The sequence below is a fragment of the Lissotriton helveticus genome, chromosome 5_1 (assembly GCF_964261635.1).
Source record: "Lissotriton helveticus chromosome 5_1, aLisHel1.1, whole genome shotgun sequence".
NCBI classification, from domain to species: Eukaryota; Metazoa; Chordata; class Amphibia; order Caudata; family Salamandridae; genus Lissotriton; species Lissotriton helveticus.
In genome coordinates this window covers 1,175,289,499-1,175,302,274 of record NC_136065.1, presented here as the reverse complement: position 1 = coordinate 1,175,302,274, position 12,776 = coordinate 1,175,289,499, and the positions used below count along the sequence as shown (strand labels likewise).

Below are 12,776 nucleotides of genomic sequence, written 5' to 3'. Positions count from 1 at the left end.
GGCATAAACACAAGGACAGTGTGCCTCAACGTAGGTCAAAACTATGCGGTGCATTACATTTCACTCCTTATAATTCCTGAATTCTTTGAGTAGAATTATGTTCACATCGTGCAACAACGGAATCCTTGAAGCATAAATCTCTTCATCATGCCACTATTCTTGTTACTGCTGTTCTCTGAATATGATCACCAAGATTTACAAGTCCTCATTTCAGGTCACATTCTAGTAAGTTTCCTTCATGGCCTTCTCTGGTTCTCCCTTATGTTCGCCTAACTGCACGTTGTAGGCCGCTTTGCACAGCCACACAACACATTTATATTTGTGCTATGATATTATTTTAGAAATTCGCTGTACATGTTATCCAGTTCTTCTTGGGATTCAGTCTGAACATTTTGTATAAGGTTGAGCAACACTGTGACCTGTTTTTCTGTGCTCGGTAAAACAACTGCCCCTTATGTTTTAGACACTACACGGCGGCACAGTTGCTGTTTTCCAATACAGCACTTCAGAGCTTATAAACTGAGACTTGCCCTTTGGAAAACAATAAGGAGGATTCTAGAATAGGGGAAAGGTCTTGAAACAGATGCACCTGAGAAGCGGACCAGCTAACTTCAAATTCCAGGTATGGGGTCCGGTGCTAATCCCAGAGATAACGGATATATCCTTGTGCTCAGATAGTGAGGGTAGGCTTAGGCAGATAGATCATTTACCATGGAAGGTTTTTTTTATTGTATACAATTTGCTCGTAATGCTGATTACTTTGCTCAGTTATATATGTTTTCTAAGCGCAGCACAACTGCTTCATAAAAGAGCTCGACAGTTTCAATAAATATTGTCTGCTTTCCTAATGTCTTTGTTTTGCTTAATATGGACATGCATGAGGGCGAAACAAAAGATAAAGATCTGTTTCCACGGTTTCCGTGGCGACTACAGAGTTGGGTTCTAGGTTGCCATTTCACCTGTTACTCTGGAAAGGTTAGGAGGGCAGGTAAGGCGCTGTGAGCTAGTCGGATTTGGGCCCATAGGCACTGATGTTGTATGATGCCTCAGCCCCTACATTCTGACGTCCTGTGATCGCAGGCACATTTCTGTTTCCAAACAGATTCCCTGAAACATAGCGGTGCTGGTGTGGTACTTTTTTCACGGATCGCCTGAGTAGTACTTGTGCGTAAACATAATAGGTTGTTACATCTACCACCGGAGACATCCATGGTGTTGGTGATTAATCGGCCATATTTTAGGAATCACCCAATTCTATTGGTTGTTCAAGCTTGAACCTTAAAAACTATAACCCATTGTTGTGTTTGCACTTTATTTCCACATCTTTTCTGATCATGGCACAGCCAAAGTCTGTCCCAATGGCAGACCTGCTGTCCATGCACATGTAACTTTTTTTTGCCAGGTTGAAGCCCACAGTGGTTATTGCTTTGAAGTATTTTATTCTTGGGTCAATTTTTAAACTGTGATTGCTCAAACCAACACATTTCCTAAATACACAATGCACAAGTTACTACTTGTGTAACGATATATTTGTAAGAGACTCTAGTTAGTGATAGATTCCTTACCTTAGAATATCCCCAGGCGTCAGACTGGATCCGGAAATTTTTGCGTAGCAGTACTCTTGCACGTCTGTAGGCGTCGTCTGCGGCTCCGCGTCCGTCGTCGGCGCCGTGATGATGTCGTCTGAGTACTTAGACGCCGCCTCCGCGTGCTGACATCAGTTCTTAGACACAGCTTTTCCGCGCCAGAAGCGCTGAGCCATGTTAAAAACCAACCTGGTGCCATTGAAACTAGGGCCCTGAAAGGGGATGACCTTAACCCTAGATATCGGTTTGCAGAACGGGGAGGATGGGTGGGTCAGTAAGGAATCTATCACTAACTAATGTCTCTTACAGATATATCGTTACACAAGTAGTAACTTGTGCATCTAAAAGAGACACGTTAGTGATAGATTCCTTACCTTAGAATAGATACCCCAGCAATACCAACCCCGGTGGTGGGTCTGCGAACCAATAATCACACCAGAAAGTCCTGGAGGACGGAATGGCCAAAGAAGCCATCCCTCCGGACTTGACTGTCCAGGCAGTAGTGTCTTGCAAACGTGTGCAGCGAGGCCCACGTAGCTGCCTGGCAAATGTCCTGCAAGGGCACTCCCCGGCCCAGGGCAGTCGTAGTTGCCGTGCCTCGGGTGGAATGAGCCCGCAATCCAACAGGGGGCTCCTTTTTAGCCAAGGAATAACATGCCTGGATACACAAGATGATCCACCGAGAGATGGTCCTCTTGTGCACCGCTTTCCCCTTCTTAGCGCCCACGTAACCAACAAAGACTTGGTCATCCATCCGGAACTGGCGTGTGCGATACAAGTAGAATGAAAGCGCACGTTTTGGGTCCAGACGGTGGAGCCGCTCTTCCTCTTTAGAGGGATGCGGTGGCGGAAATGAAGGTGGGCAAGGTGATAGACTGCCCGATGTGGAAGGCCGTGACAACCTTGGGCAGGAAAGATGGCTTAGTGCGCAACACAACCTTGTCCGGATGGACAGAAAGGAAAGGAGGAGTACAAGAAAGGGCCTGGAGCTCACTCACTCTCCTGGCAGAGGTGATGGCAACCAGGACAGCAGTCTTCAAAGTAAGAAGGCGGAGAGGACAGTTGTGAAGTGGCTCAAAGGGAGCTCACATCAGAAATGGAAGAACCAGGTTCAAGTCCCACTGAGGCATCACAAACGGAACAGGAGGGAACGTGTGTGTGATGCCCTTCAGAAAGCGATTTACAATAGGGGACTTGAACAAGGAAGGTTGATCAGGCAGCCTTAGAAAGGCTGAAAGGGCGGAAAGGTAGCCCTTGATAGTGTCCAGAGCAGAGCCCTGCTGGGCAAGAGAAAGAAGGAAGAGAAGAACCTCAGAGAGAGGGGCAGCAAGAGGATCCACAGCCTTTGCTGTGCACCATGCCACAAATCTGTTCCACCTGCAGGCGTATACCGACTTTGTGGAGGGACGCCTGGCTGCCAGAATGACATTACAGACTTCAGGAGGCAAGTCAAATGGCCTCAACTGTCGCTGCTCAATCTCCAAGCATGGAGGTGGAGACTGGACAGGTTCGGGTGGAGGACCGTCCCCTGCTGCTGCGACAGAAGGTCCTCCCGAAGAGGCAGATGAACCGGGGGATCGACTGACATACTGAGTAGCTCTGGATACCAGTACCTTCGTGCCCAGTCCGGAGCCACAAGGATGACTTGGGCCCGGTCGCCCTTGATCTTCTTCAGCACTCTGGGCAGAAGTGGTATATGCGGAAAGGCGAACAACAGACCGCAACTCCACTCGCGACGAAAAGCGTCTCCGAGCGAGTGCCGCCTTGGAAATTCCAACGCGCAGAACTGATGACATTGCGCATTCTCTTCGGTGGCGAATAGATCTAACCAAGGCTCTCCCCATCGCTGAAAAAGACTTTGCGCCACGTCCGAGTTCAGACGCCATTCGTGATCCATCATGCACAGACGGCTGAGCTTGTCCGCCCTGGCGTTCAGAGAACCTGCCAGGTGTTGAGCCACCAGGGTCACGCCCTGGCATTCCAGCCACTGCCAGAGGCGCAGAGCCTCCTGGCAAAGGGTCCACGACCCCACCCCGCCCTGTTTGTTGTAGTACCACATGGCGGTGGTGTTGTCCGTGAACACCTGCACTACACTCCCCCGGACAGAGGGGAGGAATGCCTTCAGTGCTAGACGAATCGCCCGTAACTCCAAAAGGTTGATATGGAGCCGGGCCTCCGCCGGAGACCAGATGCCTCTGATCTCCGCCTCTCCCATGTGGCCTCCCCAGCCCTGGAGGGACGCATCCGTCACAACCACGTGCTCCGGTTGGGGAAGGGAGAGGGATCTGCCGCTGACCCAATCGCGGTCCGTGAGCCACAACTGCAGCTGTCTCGCAGTGCCCTCAGAGATCAGGACGTGGTCGGACAGATTGCCCTGATGCTGGTCCCACTGAAACTTCAGGTCCCACTGCAGAGCCCGCATCCGCCACCTGGCGTGATGCACCAGTAGGATGCAGGAGGCCATTAGCCCCAGAAGCCGCAGCGTCAACCTGACCGAGACCCGGGATAAAGGCTGAAAGAGTGGAATCAGAGCCTGAATATCCCGGACCCGCTGTTCGGGAGGATAAACCCGAAACTGCACTGAGTCCAGAACCGCTCCGATGAAGAGGAGCTTCTGAGAGGGGCACAGGTGTGACTTCGGCACATTGAGGGAGAACCCCAGCCGGTGCAGGAGGTCTGCCGTAGTCTGGAGGTGGCTGACGACTGTCTGGGGCGAGCCCGCCTTTAACAACCAGTCGTCGAGGTAGGTGAAGACTGAAACCCCTAACCTGCGCAGATGAGCTGCGACCACCGCCATCACGTTTGTGAACACCCGTGTGGCGCTGGTAAGGCCGAAGGGGAGCACGGTAAACTGAAAGTGCTCGTGGCCAACTGTGAACCGCAGGTAGCGCCGGTGGGCCGGCAGGACGGGGATGTGGAAATAAGCGTCCTGCAAGTCCAACGCTAGCATCCAGTCTTCTGGGTCCAGGGCAGCTAGGACCTGAGCCAGTGTCAGCATTTTTAACTTCTCCTTCCGGACGAAGCCGTTGACGTTCCAGAGGTCCAATATAGGGCGTAGGCCTCATTTGCCCTTCTTGGGTACCAGAAAGTAGTGGGGATAGCAACCACTTCCTACTTCTGGCCCAGGAGCGCGCTCGATGGCCCCCTTTGACAAGAGGGCCATAACTTCCTCCTGCAGAAGTTTCAAGTGATCCCCCGACATGCAGTGGTACTGCGGAGGCATGGCTGGAGGGGTCGCCTCGAAGGGGAGAGAGTAGCCCCTTCGGACGATTTGCAGCACCCACCTGTCCGAGGTGATGGTGCGCCAGTGGAGGAGGTGATGGCGAACCCCCCACTGGCGTTGAATGGGCCTGAAATGCCATACTAGGAAGGCTTAGAGGCAGATGCTGACGGAGCGGATGTGGATTGACCTTGCCGGCACCGCCACGGCGGTTTACCTCATCCGTGACCGCGTTGAGACTGATTTTGCGGACTGTGGCTGGCTGGACATGTGGGTGCTCCCCTTCCTTGGCCACGAAAGGGGTGAAAAGCGGAAGTTTGCTGGTGCTGGCCTAGGCCCAAGGACTTGGCCGTAGCCCTGGAGTCTTTGAAATGTTCCAGCGCACTATCCGCTTTGTCGCCTAAAAGGCGACGGCGATCGAAGGGCATGTCCATGAGCGTGGCTTGGACATCCCCTGAAAAGTTGGCGGACCTCAGCCAGGCGTGGTGGTGAACCGCCACCGTCGTTGTAATCGCTCTAACCAGCAAGTCCGTGGTGTCAAGTCCACATCTAATTGAGTACCGTGCTGCATCCCACCCTTCCGCCAGGGCTTGGGCGAGCTTTGCTTGGTCCTCTTCCGGACACTGTGGCAGCACGTCCGCAACCGTATCCCACAGAGAGTGAGTTTAACGGCCCAAAAGGCAGGCTGTGTTGACAGACCGCAGTCCCAAACTCAGAGAGGAGAACAGTTTCTTCCCAAACTGATCATACCTGTTGGATTCCAGATCTAGAGGAGCGGTCGGGAATGCGGTCTGGGACGTAGAGGCCTGGATCACCAGGCTCTCGGGTGGGGTGCATGGACAGAAATCTAGGGTCGCCCGGAGCCGGGCGGTGGCGTCGGGCCACATTCCGATCCATAGGGAGGCCTGTGGAGGGCTTGGACCAGGTGCCCAGCAGAACGTCAGTGAGGGCTTCGTTAAACGGCAATAGAGGCTCCGAGGAGCTTGCCTGCGGTTTGAGCACCTTAGTCCTCACGGCCGCGACTGTGAGTTCAAGAGCCAAGGCCAGTGTCGGGCGAAGTGTCCAGACCACTGGCCTCTCTTCGCTCTTCTGCCTAGTCCTGACTCAACTGGAACTGCAGCGCCAAAGGGTCCTCAGACCCCTCCCAGTCCTCCTCGTCATCCATCTCCTAATAATCAGGTAAAAATGATGGAGCCGGGTCGAAGGTGAAGTCCTCACCCACCGGCGTTGGAGACGGCGCTGGTCCGAAGCCGGACCCGGACCGAGGCTGAAACTGGGGTCGACGTCGTCCAGAGACGGCGCCGGGAACGACACCCTTGGGGTCGGCGCCAGCGGAGGAGTCTTAAGGTCTACTGGAGACGGCCCGGATCCAGGCCTGGATTCTGCGGAGCCCTGCGGCATCGGGACCGGAGATGTCGACGTCGCCGGGGCCAAAGCACCCGACGGCGCCGGAGCCGCCAGCCCGCTAGGGCTCCCAGTCGGACCTGCGGGGCCCTAAGGCGCCTCAGCAGGTTCCGACTGAGAGAAGCGTGACCTCATGGCCGTAAGGAAAGCGCTAACCTCCTCCGGTGTCGCGTGCAGCCCAGGGACCGGCGGGAATGGAGCTGGACGCGGCACCTGCGGCACCGCGTGGGTGATGTCGCCCGAAGCCCCGGCCGCATCACGCGAGCGTCAGGGGGAGTCGGAAGAGCGATGACGCCTCTTCGACTTCTTTTTCGAATGCCTTGACTTACCTGAAGACTTGGAGCCCGATGAATGGTGGTGGCTCGTCGAGCGGCGAGGACTGTGGCTCCGCGACCGGTCCCTCGACTTCCTCCTCGACCAGGACCTCGAGCAGCGCGGAGCCGACTGCCGGATTTTGAGCAGCTTACGGGACCGCTCCCGCCTAACCTTCGAGGTCAAGGCCCGGCAGTCGGGGCACGACTTGTCATCATGGTCAGCCCCGAGGCAATAAAGGCACCGACGGTGGGGGTCTGTCACCGACATCAGGTGGTGACAGTCCTCGCAAGGTTCAAAACCAGGCATCCCTAGCGGCACCGCGAGTCGAGGGTCGACTCGAAAAGTGATCAAAAGAGATCAAAAAGTTAGTCAAAAATTGACTGGAGTACTGCTCTTCCCGGATCTGCCCTTGCTGGCGCGGAAAAAAGAATAACTGACATCAGCGCGCGAAGGCGTCGTCTAAGTACTCAGACGACGTCATCCCGGCGATCACGACGCCGACGATGGACGCAGAGCCGCAAACGACGCCTAGCGACGCGCAGGGGTACTGCTGACGAAATCTTTCCGGATCCAGTCTGACGCCTGGGGATATTCTAAGGTAAGGAATCTAACACTAACCTGTTTCTTTCAGATATATTGTTACTGAAGGGAAGTAACTTGTTCATCTGAAAGAGACAATTAGTTATATAATAGATACTCCAGCAATACTAACCCCGGAGGTGGGTCTGCGAACTAAGTTCACACCAGAAAGTCCTGGAGAACAGAACGGCCAAAGACGCAGTCTCTCTGGACTTGGCAGTAGTGTTTTGTGAATGTGTGCATAAATGCCAACGTAGCTGCCTGACAGATGTCATTAAGGGGGACTCCACGTCCCAAAGCAGTGGTAGCTGACGTCGCCCTGGTGGAATGGGTGCGTAACCCCACAGGAGGCTCTTAATTTGCCAAGGAATAGCAAGCTTTGATACACAACACAACCCATCTAGAAATGGTCCATTTGTGCACAGCCCAACCTTTTTTGGCGTCAATGTAGCTAGCAAAGAGCAGGTCATCCTCCCGGAATTTCTTTGTGCGATCCAAATAAAATGTCTGTAGCCTGAGAGGACAGTTATGTAGCGGCTCAAAGGAAGCGCACATAAGAGACGTAAGAACCAAGTTCAAGTCCCACTCAGGCATTACGAAGGGAACAGGAGGAAAAAGATGAGTAATGCACATAAGGAAGAAATTTACAGCAGGGGACTTGAAAAGAGAAGGCTGATCAGGAAGCCTAAGAAAGGCTGAAATGACCGAGAGGTAGCCCTTACGAGTCCTAGAGTAGAGCTCTGCTGGGCCACAGAAAGGAGGAACAAGAGAAAATCAGAAAGAGGAACAGAAAGGGGATCCACAGCCTTTGCTGTGCACCATGCCACAAATGTGTTCCATCTGCAGGCATATACTGTCTTAGTGGAGGGTCGATGGTCATGTGTACGAGCTTGGGATACCAGACTCTTCGTGTCCAATCCGGAGCCACAAGAATGACCTGGGCCCGGTCGCGCCTGATCTTCAGCACTCTGGGCAGAAGTGGAATAGGCGGAAAGTCTTATAGAACACCGCTGTGAGAAGTTGCCCTGGTATATGCTGTCCACTAATTAAAGTGGGCACCTTGCACCAGTACAAACAACCCTTATGATGTATGAGGTAAAAGATAACCTTTAGAAAGCTATCCTGGTGGTAGCTGTGGAGAGCAGCCTTCAGGCTTAATCTTGAAGGAATGTAAAGCAGCTTGTTTTACCTGAATATCACCTCCTGAATGACTAAATGAAGGGGAACCACACAGTACTTATATAAAAATATGTATTTATTAATTTAACACTCTCTGCTATCCTCTACACGAGGATAGAACATAAAGCACACAATACGGGGCCAATAGAACAGTTGTAATTAGCACAATACACAGTGGGCTCCAGGGGAAGACCAAACCATATACTAAAATAGTGGTATAACAATCATGACTTGAGTCAAGACAGTCTAAAATACTTAGAATCGTTGGGACCCTAAGGAACCACCCAAGGTGAGTAGATAGGGACCCCACTGAGGAGGGCTGCAGTGTGCTATCACGACCGCGGGCTCTGTACAATTCTATGGTGCGGTTACAGTTTTAAAGTTTAAGAATCCTTCTAGGAGTGTAGTGTAGTTCCTATATTCCCAATAGGCTCTGCGCATTGGAATAACACATACTATAGTTGAGACGTAGGACTGAGGTCGACTAGGTCTCCATCGTATATATTAGACTTAATTGTGAGTGCCAGCTAGCTCAGAGGTCACTAGAAACTTTCTCGAATTCACAAGAAGGGATTCGTTTCAGAAAACCGCATATACATGACAACTTTGTTTCCCAAGAATAAGAAATCAATCTCTAGAGTCGCGGAAACAATAGATAGCTATTTTACTTAGTCAATCGTGCATGCTTCGTTTCACCAGAGGTGCTGGGAAAATAGAGAGACGGGCGTTTTCAATAAAAAGTATTTATTGAACAGTCTTCTTTCTCAAGCATAAGAAATGTACTGCTACAATCGTAATACTGGTTATAAAGTACAGGGCATATAATACGAAAAGTGTTATAAAGTAGTACTGTAAAAGCATGATGTGGTTTCTAAGCCATAAATTGCCTAAAACATATAAAATACATACAGTGATAAAATAGTGACTAAAAGTACTCAACTGGTGCTTCTAAAATACGCCTACCCCAGTGTACCTAACCAGAGTCTAGTACAAAGGAAGAAGTAAGTGAGGAGTAGCTTAAGTTTAGTATTTCTCTGCCGAGAATCTATCCAAGAATTCTCTAAGGGTCTAATCAGCTCCGTACCTTGGTTTAGAATGAAGGAGGTCTTGTATCTCTATCTCAGGACTCGATTTCCCAGCAACCCGCAAGGGTAGCCAGGGAACACTGGAGCTGGATTTCTCGGCAGGAGAAAAGACAGCGTCTCTCAGTGCGTCAGCTGGAGGGTCGGCATCATTCGGCACTTGCGGCTGCAGGGCGTCGGGCAAGTAGTTAGTCGATCTGCTCCAAACCACCGTGTATTTGTCTGGGCAAATCTAGGCATGTTTATACTTTGAAGGTGCAGAGTTTGACGTGTGATAGGACTTAATAACGTCATCAAAGACTCAGTTCTTCGAAAAGTCCATGATTTCCTAGATAAATTAGTATTCGGGCAAGGGGAAGTCCCTAGCTGCTGAAGGCGGGTTTCTCTAAGAAATCGTTGTTGATTCTTGGAATTTAGTGGAAGTAGCCATGCCGTATTTGGGCTGCATAGGCTCAGTCTAAATATGGTAAGGATTTCTATGCCTATATAAGGATCGAACAATCTATACCTATATAAGGGCATGAATCGGGAAAAATTACACTAGAGTCCTAGATTCATTTACAACACCCACTCCACGATTTTAAGTTAAAAAAAACTAAACGTAGAAGCACTGAACATATCTAAAGCTAGTGTTTACAATCCCACCCAAAGTACAACATACAAATTGCATTTGAAAAGGTGCGTTTAAATGTAACAAGTATAGAAGAACAAGTTACTTACCTTCGGTAACGATATATCTGTAAGAAACAGTAGTAAGTATTAGATTCCTTACCTTAGAATATCCCCAGGCGTCAGTCTGGATCCGGAAACTTTTGCGTAGCAGTACCCCTGCGCGTCGGTAGGCGTCGTCTGCAGGCGTCCCCTGCGGCTCCGCGTCCGTCGTCGGCGTCGTGCGCCGTGATGACGTCGCTGGAGTATATAGACGCCGCCTCCGCGCGCTGACGTCAGTTCTTTGTACACAGCTTTTCCGCGCCAGAACACGCAGAGCCATGTGAGAACCAACACTGGTGCCATTTGAAACTAGGGCCCTGAAAGGGATGTCCTTAACCCTAGGTATCAGTTCGCAGAACGGGGAGGATGGGCGGGGCGGTAAGGAATCTAATACTAACTACTGTTTCTTACAGATATATCGTTACCGAAGGTAAGTAACTTGTTCATCTGAAAGAAACAGGTTAGTATTAGATTCCTTACCTTAGAATAGATACCCCAGCAATACCAACCCCGGTGGTGGGTCTGCGAACCAATACAATCCTACACCAGAAAGTCCTGGAGGACCGAACGGCCAAAGAAGCCATCCCTCCGGACTTGACTGTCCAGGCAGTAGTGCCTCGCAAAGGTGTGCAGCGAGGCCCACGTAGCCGCCTGGCAAATGTCCTGCAAAGGGACTCCCCGGCCCAGGGCAGTAGTAGCCGCCGTGGCCCGAGTGGAATGGGCTCTCAGCCCAACAGGAGGCTCCTTCCGAGCCAAAGAGTAGCACGCTTTGATGCACAGAACGACCCACCGAGAGATGGTCCGTTTATGTACCGCCCGTCCCTTCTTCGCACCCACGTAGCCAACAAACAGTTGGTCATCCACCCGGAACTGGCGTGTGCGATCCATATAAAATGAAAGCGCACGTTTTGGGTCCAGACGATGGAGCCGCTCTTCATCCTTTGAAGGATGCGGAGGCGGGAAGAAGGAGGGGAGGGTGATGGACTGCCCGATGTGAAAAGCAGAGACTACTTTGGGCAGGAAAGAAGGTCTAGTTCGTAGAACCACCTTGTCTGGATGAATGGACAGGAAAGGAGGTTTGACAGAAAGAGCCTGGAGCTCACTCACTCTCCTGGCAGAGGTGATGGTAACCAGGAAGGCCGTCTTTAAAGTCAGGAGACGGAGAGGACAGGAATGAAGTGGCTCGAAGGGAGCGCACATCAAGAAGGTCAGAACCAGGTTCAAGTCCCACTGAGGCATCACGAACGGAACAGGTGGATACATGTGCGTGATGCCCTTCAAGAATCTAGTTACAATAGGGGACTTGAACAAAGAAGGTTGATCAGGCAGCCTTAGAAAGGCCGAAAGGGCAGAAAGGTAGCCCTTGATAGTGCCCAGAGCAGAGCACTGCTGGGCAAGAGAGAGAAGAAAGAGGAAAACCTCGGAAAGAGGGGCAGAGAGAGGGTCCACAGCCTTTGCTGTGCACCATGCCACAAATCTGTTCCACCGGCAGGCGTATACCGACTTTGTGGAGGGACGCCTGGCTGCCAGAATCACATCACAGACTTCAGGAGGCAAGTCAAATGGCCTCAACTGTCGCCGCTCAATCTCCACGCATGGAGGTGGAGACTGGACAGGTTCGGGTGGAGGACCGTCCCCTGCTGCTGCGACAGAAGGTCCTCCCGAAGGGGCAGGCGGATCGAGGGACCGACTGACATGCAGAGTAGCTCGGGATACCAGTACCTTCGAGCCCAGTCCGGAGCCACAAGGATAACTTGGGCCCGGTCGCGCCTGATCTTCTTCAGCACTCTGGGCAGAAGTGGTATAGGCGGAAAGGCGTACAACAGACCGCAGCTCCACTCGCGCCGAAAGGCGTCGCCATGCGAGTGCCGTCTTGGAAACTCCAACGCGCAGAACTGATGACATTGCGCGTTCTCTTCTGTGGCGAATAGATCTAACCAAGGCTCACCCCATTGCAGAAAGAGGCCTTTCGCCACGTCCGAGTTCAGACGCCATTCGTGATCCACCGAGCACCGACGGCTGAGTTCGTCCGCCCTGGCGTTCAGGGAACCTGCCAGGTGTTGAACCGTCAGAGTCACGCCCTGACGTTCCAGCCATTGCCAGAGACGCAGAGCCTCCTGGCAAAGGGTCCACGACCCCACTCCGCCCTGCTTGTTGCAGTACCACATGGCGGTGGTGTTGTCCGTGAACACCTGCACTACACTCCCGTTGACAAAGGGGAGGAATGCCTTCAGTGCTAGGCGAATCGCCCGCAGCTCCAACATGTTGATATGGAGCCGGGACTCCGCCGGAGACCAGATGCCTCTGATCTCCGCCTCTCCCAAGTGGCCTCCCCAGCCCTGGAGGGACGCGTCCGTCACAACTACGTGCTCCGGTTGGGGAAGGGAGAGGGATCTGCCTCTGACCCAATCGCGGTCCGTAAGCCACCACTGCAACTGTCTCGCAGTGCCCTCCGAGATCAGGACATGGTCGGATAGGTTGCCTTGATGCTGGGCCCACTGAAACTTCAGGTCCCACTGCAGAGCCCGCATCCGCCACCGGGCGTGATGCACCAGAAGGATGCAGGAAGCCATCAGCCCCAGCAGCCGCAGCGTCAACCTGACCGAAACCCGGGATAACGGCTGAAAGATGGGAATCAAAGCCTGTATATCCCGGACCCGCCGTTCCGGAGGAAAAACCCGAAACTGCGCCGAGTCGAGA

General features: G+C 52.3%; 1 protein-coding gene across 2 annotated transcripts in view; it reads right to left on the bottom strand.

The window, feature by feature from the left end:
* TDRD1 (tudor domain containing 1) overlaps positions 1 to 12,776 on the bottom strand; it is a 2,637,228-nt gene that overhangs the window by 423,924 nt on the left and 2,200,528 nt on the right. The gene's annotated exons all lie outside the window — the stretch shown is intronic.